Genomic DNA, 11,708 nt, shown 5'->3' with positions numbered 1-11,708 from the left:
CCCAACACAAAAGCTCAGAACCGAAAGTCAAGTTTCGGTCCCAAATCTCATCCTCCTTACTCTCATCCTAAACCCAACTCCTTGAAGGACGTCAAAGGAAAAGGAAAGCTGTACTCAGACACTGAAATCCAAAACACCAAAAAGTCAGCTACCCCTAGATCTTCCAAGAAAACCTGTACTGAGAAACCTACTAACAATAACACACACCGGTTAAAACAAGATAAAAATAAAATAAAAGTTTACACCATAAAACGAAAAAATGAAACCACATTAATAAAAAGAACATATATGGTTGATCTTTCAGTTGCAATTCCCTATTCTGTAAAAGACTCACAAGGACCCAAGAGACTTTGGGTTCCTAAATCTGCTTAATTTTGCAGGTTATAAGTGACGAGCAGTTTGACGAAGAATGGTATATTCATAGTGGCTGCTCTCGTCACATGACTGGAAGAAGGGAAGAACTTAGGGAGTTTTGGTCCCTTAAGGATGGTGGATGTGTGAAATACGGCAACAACTCTTAGGCACGATCAAAGGGTATGAGATGATCACCAACGGAGAATTCTCAATACGAAGGTAGCCTACGTGGAAGGATTGCAGCATAACATCATCAGCGTTTCTCAACTAGTGCTAGGAACAGGTTCGAAAGTCTCATTTGACGATGAGGGTTCTGAAATAACTGAAAAACAAATGAAGAAAATTTTGCTAAAATCTGAGCGAAAAGGGGAGATGTTTCTTCTAAATCTCCACCCGATAAAAGGAAAACCAGCTATACGTTTGCTGTCAAAGGCGAACTCAGATGAAAGCTGGTTGTGGCACCGAAGGCTATCTGTGACACCAGTCAAATTTTGGTCAAAAATTAATTGATCAATAATCATAATTGGGATGCACCAAGTGGTAGAATTTGTAACAAGGTTTCCAAAAACATAAAGAACACTGAAATCCGAGTTATAACGAAGAAGTTATGACCAATCGAAAATCCGCGTAAAAACCGACGAAACACTGTTCAGTGTAAAAAGTGAATTTTCGATAAAAGGCTTTTTAGCCTTAACAATCTAAATGAAACTTGTAGAATATGTTAAACCGAGAACGTTCATGAAAAGAACGTCAAAATCTGACTTCGTATGAGGAAGTTGTGATTTTTCGAAGTTTCGGTTTAGCAGTAGACAGCTAAAAATTCGAAATATAAATCGATCGATATTTAGCCGACGCAACTTAAACGAGAATCGAAGGTCTCGTCAAAAGTAGCACAACGCTAAAAAGACAGACGAAAACAGACGTCGGATGAAGAAGTTATGAATTTTTAACGGATTCCCGTACCGGTCTGTTTAAAATAATAATATTAAAAATAAAGTCAAAACCAGCCGACGAAGTCTAAATGAAAGTCGTAGAGTATGATTTTACCTACGCGTGCATATAAAGAACGCCAAAAACGGAGCTCGTATGCGAAAGTTGTGATTTTCGCAAGTTTTTGGCACGAAAATAAAAAAATCTTGAAAACCGGGCAATTTCGCATGCAAGGCTTCGGACACGTCATCATCACGTGCGGACCTCCACGTGTCACCTGCTGATAGGACCGAACCTTGCGTGGCACCTTCTGATTGGACCGCAGCCGAGGTCCACTAAGCAGCCGACAGCCTTCGCATGAGACACTCCTCGGAAGACCCCTTCGCATGCGTGGCCATCTCCTATTGGACCAAAGTCCGGTCCACTCAGAAGCTGCCATGTCCGAAGCCTCGCCTCGTGTACCACCCTCCTGTCCGATGCCTGTGCTGATGACTAAGCTGCTTCGGACCGAGGCCTCGGCCTATAAAAGCCATGCGAGACTCCTCGGCTAAGAACACTTTTTCACCCCAAAACTTCCCAAAATTCACATTTTCACCCCCTCGACTTCCTCACGACCCCCCAAGGCCCCGGTATCGTGTCTAAAGCCCGAAGCAAGCCCCGGAGCCCCGGAATTCTCGAGAATTCATCCTCTCTCCTTTCGAAACTCTGCCCGTTTTGAGCCGGTTTTTCGTCAAACAAACTCTTTTCTGGGAAACGAAACGCTGCCCGAATCACCGCTTATCAAAGTGAGTTCATACCCCTATAATTTACCTTTTCAATAGTTTTTAAATGCTTTTTAGGGGGGGGGGAATACAAGTTTAACACAATATTAAATTGTGTTAATAACTGTATGTGATAATAATCACACAAATGTTTCCGTATGCTTTTAAGAATTACCAAATAGTTCCAAAATAACGTGAAGCCATGTTAAATCTTTAAAGTCATGTAAAACTCCGTTAAATTCTTTGAAAAATGTTTTATAAGCTATTTCAAAGTATAAATGCCAAAATCATGTTTATATATGTATAAATATATAAATAAGATTTGAAGGGCTTAGGACTATTGAATTATCCTATATCATTTTCCTTGTTTGGATGTGGAATTAGGGTTGTATTATTTGTCTGAATGACGTTTCCTTCTTAATTATATATATATATATATATATATATATACATTATACATATATGAGTACAAAAGGTTGCTCCTTTTGGTATCATCACCTTTGTATCAGGTTGAGGAAAGGTGTTCATCCATGAGAAACCATGCTAATCAGATAGAACATATAAATTATAATAGGTATAATTTATGATTCAAAACTAAAGATACAAGTATGATTCACGACTGTATACTTTCCAAGGAAATTACCAAAATACATTCAACTATAACAAGATATGTATAATACCTTTAATATACGAACAACATATTAAAGAAGTAAATATACATCATATCGGGTTTACATTAGCAAAGGTGCTATACAGAGTACCAGAGTTAGCAAACATGAAGTAATGCCGAGTTTGCATTAGCAAAGGTACTATACAGAGTACCCGAGTTAGCAAACACGAGGTAATAATACATCCTGCCAGGTTTGCATTAGCAAAGCTACTATACAGAGTGCCCGAGTTAGCAAACACGAGGTAATAATACATTCTGCCGGGTTTGAATTAGCAAAGGTACTATACAGAGTGCCCGAGTTAGCAAACACGAGGTAATAATACATTATATCGGGTTTGCATTAACCAAGGGTACGATACAAAGTACCAGAGTTAGCATTCACAGGGTAATAATAATACATCGTAAATCTCGTTGAAACAATAAATTTGTGAGACCCTTCACGGTGTACTTATCTAAGTACGACCTTTTAAGTCCTGAACTATTAGCCAGAATCTCTTGTAGGGAGAGCGTGAATTTGTGTATAGATCTATATGGGACTGATAATCCCGCACCTCTACTGTTCGCTACAGTTTGGCCGGCAGGCCTAGGGTGTCAAATATCATTCCAGTTCCGACGCCTGAAGAACGTCGCCGCAGGCATATTAGTCATATTAGTATGGTTAATAGGACTCACATGGATAAAACAACGAGTGAATTACAAAGTAATATACTTCTCTTATAACAGTATGAAAAGTTAATTACAACCCGACCAGATATACCTTCAGTAGTTTTTAGTTACTGTAAAAGCTACGTATCATGAAACTAAGTATTGTACTTCTGGTTTTGAACATTTAAAACCACAAGGCAGTATTATGGATAATACAATACTCTCCAGGATTAATACTAAGGTTTTTACTGAAGAACAGATATAACTAAGAACACTTTAACAAATGAAACGTTTTATGGGATTAAACCACTTTTACAAATGAAACGGTTTATAGGATTAAACCACTTATTCAAAGGAAACGATTTATGGGTTTAAACCACTTATCAAATGAAACTTAGTCATTCAATCTTTGTAAACTAGTATAACATAAAAGACCTTTGGTGGTTAATTCTATAATTCCTTAGTTATTACATCAGAGTTGTACATAAGTAATGTCCGATTGAAAGTGAAATGTGTGACTTCCGCCTTACTTCCTGTTCCTTGTTTGGTTGTGGGCTTAGGGCAGATACACCCATTTAACTGTCAATTCGATATTGTGTTATGTATAATCAGTATAAACTAGGTAATTACAGAGGGAAACTATTGAGGTTATCAGTTAATCACCTCAGGAGATATAGGATTTCCTGGAGAAACCAGTGAACTTATTCAAAGAACTTAGGGTATACTTAACAGAACTAAAATACTTATGAACTCACCAGCTTAAATGCTGATCTACTCTTTCCAAATAACTTGTATTCTCAGGAATCCAGTAGACAGGTACACTCCCGAAGCTCTTGAGAAGACTACCTAGTACCGTACCACGACTCTTGTCTTCTGTTGTTACTTTAGTGTTTGAATATGCAATGTTTAAACACTTATGTAAAACTTATACTTATTAATACAATGGTTGTTTGTACTTTGATTACTATATTGCGTGTGTTGTGATACTTACCTAAAGTCCTCCGCCCCCGAACGTTTCCGCCGTTCTGGTTTGGGGGTGCGACAGATTGGTATCAGAGCAGTGTTTATATTGAACTCAGTATATCAGTCATAAAAGATATACAACTATAAACCCATTGGGATAAAAACACTCTGACCAAGAGTTATACTTTAAAAATATATCAATATTTTATAAAAGTATAAGTACATGCAGAGTATATATACCAGAATAAGTATCACAAGAAGAACAAAACTAAAGTATTTAGATGTTGGACATTGCAGTTAAACCTAGACAGTGACGTAATCATATCTGGGATCAATATAGCCTGATCAACTATATTCATCCGAGATATGACCAACATGTGTTTAGGGGAGTGATTGTAGTGTTGCAACTGGTCTAAAACTTACCTAAGCACCAGAAGAATTCTAGAACCAAAGACTAAAATACTATGAGAGTATTTTAGGATGCTATAACAAGAAAACTGAAGACTTGTCAAGTTCTTATATCTGGAAGTCCAAGAATCAAACTCATAAATAAAATAACATGAAGGTATGTTACATACCTTTGGAGAAATGTTAAAAAGATCTTTTCTGATAGGTCTATAATTTCTAAGTGGATATGTTAAGGTTATATATAGCCGAGATTTTATAGACTTAGAATAGGTGATTTTCACTCTACTTCCTTTTCCTTGTTTGGATGTGGTTTTAGAGTAGGATTACCTATTCAAAGGTCTATTTGATCTGGATTATATATAATCGGTACACACCATGTGATTACGAGAGGACCAGGAAGGATCACCTTCGTAAAAATTAAAATTTTCTCATAGATTCTTTAGACATTCCCATTCTCGTATAAACCCGTTAGATAAACATAGTTACTCCAGCAATCAATAGAAGAGTCAAGGAGGATCCAACAGAATTTTAGTAAGAGAATCCCAAGAAAGAAACATAGGAGAAGTAAACAAACTATAGAAATCATTTAGTGCCTTTACCCTATTAAGGACACCAATGAGATATTCGCATGAACTTCCAAGATTCAAAATCTTTATTATGAAGTAATGAGGATCAGTGTCAGAATCGGAAGTAAGACAGCCCGGGAATTCAAAATACCTACAGAGGAGAAGGACACCCTATGGATACCAGGAGAGAACAAAGCATTACCACCCAGAATAGAACAGAGAACAAAGGAAAACCACGCATGATTCATTTGAAGTGGTCGAGCACCTTTTCATCTAAGTAATAACTAGTAAATCGGTTCAACCTAGTGAGTTAGTGATTTCATTACTCACATTAGGTTTTGAGCTTATCCTATTTTCCTGTCATGGCTAATAACAATAAATCAGATCACGGAATCTTAATTGATAGTGATTACTTCCCAAATTCATAAGTCTATTTTATGTAGACACTGTTATGAATTGTTTTCGAATATTTTCGAAAACTAGGAAACGATATCCTCCAAATGAAGGTAACTTAGTTCGGATGATACTCGGTTCCTAACCATTCTAGAAACTTAATTCTGTTCCTTACCAGGACTGCATCATACGGATGCAGGTCGAATCATTGAGAACAATATAACAAAACGAAAGATTAATACATAGATACAAATGGTTAGAATACATCTAGAGACACGATAGTCGCTCATGAGCTCATTTTCTTATCATGTAACAGAATCATGCCTCCAAAGAAATGTAACCAACCCACCAGCGAAACATCAATCCTTCATATAGATGCGACTACGTTTCAAGTTGCGGTCACAACAGCTGTAGCAGCTGTCATGGCACACCATAATGCTAACAATGTAAATGTTAGTAGTAATTCTATCGGTAACCCCGATCGTGGTGATGGCCAAGTACAGCCACAAGCACCTACTTGTAAGAACACCTCGAACCTTAAGCCTAATATCCTTAAACGAAAGTTCGAGAACACAAAAGGGAGTTGTTCAACTCAAGAACCTAACAGAGGGCAACGAACTGGGGCAGTCAATACCCCCATCAGCCCTGTTATTCTAGCACCTACCAAGCTGTACTTAGGAAACGTCCCACACTGCAGCAAGTGCAACTACCATCATCATGGAGTTTGCCGAGAGCTGCATTGCAATAGATGCAACATGAAGGGGCATACCGCCCGCATCTGTAGAACTCCGGTTGAGTTCATCACTTCAACAACCGATGTTGGAACCATTCCCATATGTCACCTTTGTGGTGAAATAGGACATTACAAGAGGGATTGTCCAACAGAGAAGAACGACGGGGGAGCAGGAGGATTTTGATCCCAATACGTGGGAAAGCATCAAAGAACCCTGCTATATTTTGGTACGCTTCCAAACCCCGATAACTATCTATTGTTATGATTACTCTTCCGTTCAAATTAAATCATAAAACTTATATAAAATTTGAAACCCTAACAGGTAAGCTATGATGACTTAGTGTATACATAAGGGTCATTTATAATTGACATTTGTAGACTTAGAGTGAGTAATCCCGCCTCATTTCCTGTTCCTTGTTTGGTTGTGGATTTAGGGCAGGGTTGCTCAGTCAAAAGTCTTACCAATCTTAATTATACATGACTTGTATACACCAAGCGATTATAGAGAGACCTAGTAAGGATCGTTTCATGAAAGTTCATAATTTCAAATTATCAGGACCGTCGTATTGGTAGTACCCGCCAAGTTCGAATCAAAAGGGGTTCGTAGTGATAATAACAGAATAAAACCAGAAGCACGGAAAACTTAGGTACATAGGATATCACCCTAGTAATCATTCGTCCTAGAATGACTTAATATCTATTTCGTCGAGAAAATTCTAACATCCTCATTCGACATGGTTTGGCCTGGCCCTTACCATGTGAAAATTCTTACGCTGTATAAGAGAACTTTTTCCTTAATCAGCCATAAGATGAAATTCTTTCAATCCATAACACAAAACCCTTAGGTTGTCTCTTGTTTCAAAACTTCAGAAGTACCCATGCGAAGAGTACCACGCCATTCTAGCCTACTTAGTAGACAGGAAACTTCAAACGAAAAGCACCGAAGTAGTCATAGAAGTCAGTAGCTACCGAAGTACCTCAATAGATCTCATAGGAAAATCATTGTACCGTAGGTCAAGTTCAAGAATAGAGACTAAGAACTCATTAAGTTAATCTATCGTTGCTAAGTGTATACACGAGGGTGGTATATAAGTTAGACTTAACAAGATTAAGGATGTGTGCTTCCGCCCTATCTCCTGTTCCTTGTTTGGTTGTGGACTTGGGGCAGAGTCACCCATCCGAACGTTTTGTGAAATCTAAATTATATACGACTTGTATACACGAGGTGATGATGGATGAGCCAAGTATGAGTCTGATCATAAACTTCGGAGCAAAAGCCAGCATCATGTATTCTACCAGGTAGAATTCAACATGAAACCACGACAGTGGGTCGAGCTACTAAATGACTACGAATTTGAAATTCGTTATCATCTCGAAAAAGCCAATATAGTAGCTGACACCCTAAGTCGGAAAGAGTACCCAGGTCATAGTGCCAATCACGGACTATGATAACCCTTTCAAATCTCTCCACACAAAGTAAGGAGGCTCAACAGGAAGCCTTGAAACCTGAAAATGTGACAAGTAGAGAAGATAACTAGAACGTGTGAGTGCACGGTATGCCAATATCTGTTATCTCCACTGAGATAATACAATCATCTCCCAGTTCAGGCCGTCACTCAAAAATCTCTAGGAACCAGAGTAGTCATGATTCTATGGGATCGGCTATGGTAAAGAATGGGATACCCATTTACCAATTAGTCGAGACCATTATCACACTAGCGTTCAAGTTGCTTCATTTGAAACCTTCTGTGGTCACAAGTGCAGATTCTATCTGCACTGGACTAAAGTAGGTAATACGCAACTAGCTAGAGATCCAATTTCCACACAGCACCCTCGCTGATCTGGAATTCATCCGAGAAACTACCAAAAACAAAATACGAATCAGGAAGCGCCATAAAGCTTCCAAAGTTAACCAGAGAAGCTACGACTTCGATAAAAGAAAACCCTTGGAATTCCAGGATTGATGACCTTGTCATGTGAAGGTCTCACTCAGGAAGAACAAGATGCGCTTGAGAAAGCGTGAAATACAAAACTCAAAGTACATAGGACCATTTGAGGTTCTTACCAAAATCGGTCTTGTACTTTTAAAACTTAAACTACCACCAAAAACTTAATAACATTCATCCCATCTTTCACATATCTAATCTAAAGAGGTGTCTATCCGATAAAACACTTGTTATTTCACTCAATGAAATCAAGTTAAATAAAAGTCTACACTCTGTAGTAGAACCAATGAAAACCATGGATAGGGAAATCTAAGGAACCACGCTAAGTCTCATCTCGTTAGTGAAGGTTCGCTGGATTACAAATCAGGGACCTGAATTCACTTGGGAAAGGAAAGATTAGACCTAGTCCATCAGTATCACTTTAGACTTAATTTCGGGACGAAATTCCCTCTAACGGGGGGATAATGTGACACTAGTCAAATTTTGGTCAAACATTAATTGATCAATAATCACAATTGGGATGAACCAAGTGGTAGAGTTTGTAACAAGGTTTCCAAAAACAAAAAGAACACTGAAATCCGAGTTATAACGAAAAAGTTATGACCAATCGAAAATCCGCGTCAAAACCGGCAAAACACTGTTCAGTGTAAAAAGTGAATTTTCGATAAAAGGATTTTTAGCCTTAACAATCTAAATGAAACTTGTAGAATATGTTAAACCGAGAACGTTCATGAAAAGAACGTCAAAATCTGACTTCGTATGAGGAAGTTATGATTTTTCGAAGTTTCGGTTTAGCAGTTGACAGCTAAAAATTCGAAATATAAATCGATCGATATTTATCCGACACAACTAAAATGATATTCAAAGGTCTCGTTAAAAGTAGCACAACGGTAAAAAGACAGACGAAAACGGACGTCGGAAGAAGAAGTTATGATTTTTTAACGGATTCCCGTCCCGATCTGTTTAAAATAATAATATTAAAAATAAAATCAAAACCACCCGACGAAGTCTAAACGAAAGTCGTAGAGTATGATTTTACCTGCGCGTGCATATAAAGAACGCCAAAAACGGAGCTCGTATGCGAAAGTTATGATTTTCGCAAGTTTTTGGCACGAAAATCAAGAAAATCTTGAAAACCGGGCAATTTCGCATGCAAGGCTTCGGACACGTCATCATCACGTGCGGACCTCCACGTGTCACCTTCTGATAGGACCGAACCTTGTGTGGCACCTTCTGATTGGACCGCAGCCGAGGTCCACTAAGCAACCGACAGCCTTCGCATGAGACACTCCTCGGATGACCCCTTCGCATGCGTGGCCTTCTCCTATTGGACCGAAGTCCGGTCCACTCAGAAGCTGCCATGTCCGAAGCCTCGCCTCGTGTACCACCCTCCTGTCCGACGCGTGTGCTGATGACTAAGATGCTTCGGATCGAGGCCTCGGCCTATAAAAGCCATGCGAGACTCCTCGGCTAAGAACACTTTTTCACCCCAAAACTTCCCAAAATTCACATTTTCACCCCCCTCGACTTCCTCACGACCCCCCAAGGCCCCGGTATCGTGTCTAAAGCCCGAAGCAAGCCCCGGAGCCCCGGAATTCTCAAGAATTCATCCTCTCTCCTTTCGAAACTCTGCCCGTTTTGAGCCGGTTTTTCGTCAAACAAACTCTTTTCCGGGAAACGAAACGCTGCCCGAATCACCGCTTATCAAAGTGAGTTCATACCCCTATAATTTACCTTTTTCAATGGTTTTTAAATGCTTTTTAGGGGGGGGAATACAAGTTTAACACAATATTAAATTGTGTTAATAACTGTATGTGATAATAATCACACAAATGTTTCCGTATGCTTTTAAGAATTACCAAATACTTCCAAAATAACGTGAAGCCATGTTAAATCTTTAAAGTCATGTAAAACTCCGTTAAATTCTTTGAAAAATGTTTTATAAGCTATTTCAAAGTATAAATGCCAAAATCATGTTTATATATGTATAAATATATAAATAAGATTTGAAGAGCTTAGGACTAATGAATTATCCTATATCCTTTTCCTTGTTTGGATGTGGAATTAGGGTTGTATTATTTGTCCGAAGGTCGTTTCCTTCTTAATTTATATATATATATATATATATATATATATATATATATATATATTATACCTATATGAGTACAAAAGGTTACTCCTTTTGGTATCATCACCTTTGTATCAGGCTGAGCAAAGGTGTTCATCCATGAGAAACCATGCTAATCAGATAGAACATATAAATTATAATAGGTATAATTTATGATTCAAAACTAAAGATACAAGTATGATTCACGGCTGTATACTTTCCAAGGAAATTACCAAAATACATTCAACTATAACAAGATATGTATAATACCTTTAATATACGAACAACATATTAAAGAAGTAAAGATACATCATACCGGGTTTGCATTAGCAAAGGTACTATACAGAGTACCAGAGTTAGCAAACATGAGGTAATGCCGGGTTTGCATTAGCAAAGGTACTATACAGAGTACCCGAGTTAGCAAACACGAGGTAATAATACATCCTGACGGGTTTGCATTAGCAAAGCTACTATACAGAGTGTCTGAGTTAGCAAACACGAGGTAATAATACATTCTGCCGGGTTTGCATTAGCAAGGGTACTATACAGAGTGCCCGAGTTAGCAAACACGAGGTAATAATACATTATATCAGGTTTGCATTAACCAAGGGTACGATACAAAGTACCAGAGTTAGCATTCACAGGGTAATAATAATACATCGTAAATCTCGTTGAAACAATAAATTTATGAGACCCTTCACAGTGTACTTATCTAAGTACGACCTTTTAAGTCCTGAACTATTAGCCAGAATCTCTTGTAGGGAGAGCGTGAATTTGTGTATAGATCTATATGGGACTGATAATCCCGCACCTCTACTGTTCGCTACAGTTTGGCCGACAGGCCTAGGGTGTCAAATATCATTCCAGTTCCGACGCCTGAAGAACGTCGCTGCAGGCATATCAGTCATATTAGTATGGTTAATAGGACTCACTTGGATAAAACAACGAGTGAATTACAAAATAATATACTTCTCTTATAACAGTAAGAAAAGTTAATTACAACCCGACCAGATATACCTTCAGTAGTTTTTACTTACGGTAAAAGCTACGTATCATGAAACTAAGTATTGTACTTCTGGTTTTGAACATTTAAAACCACAAGGCAGTATTATGGATAATACAATACTCTCCAGGATTAATACTAAGGTTTTTACTGAAGAACAGATATAACTAAGAACGCTTTAACAAATGTAACGTTTTATGGGATTAAACCACTTTTACAAATGAAACGG

Source organism: Lactuca virosa, chromosome 3 (genome assembly GCF_052849685.1).
Source record: "Lactuca virosa cultivar CGN04683 chromosome 3, Lactuca_virosa_CGN04683_v6, whole genome shotgun sequence".
Classification (NCBI taxonomy): domain Eukaryota; kingdom Viridiplantae; phylum Streptophyta; class Magnoliopsida; order Asterales; family Asteraceae; genus Lactuca; species Lactuca virosa.
Note: the sequence above shows the minus strand (reverse complement) of the source record.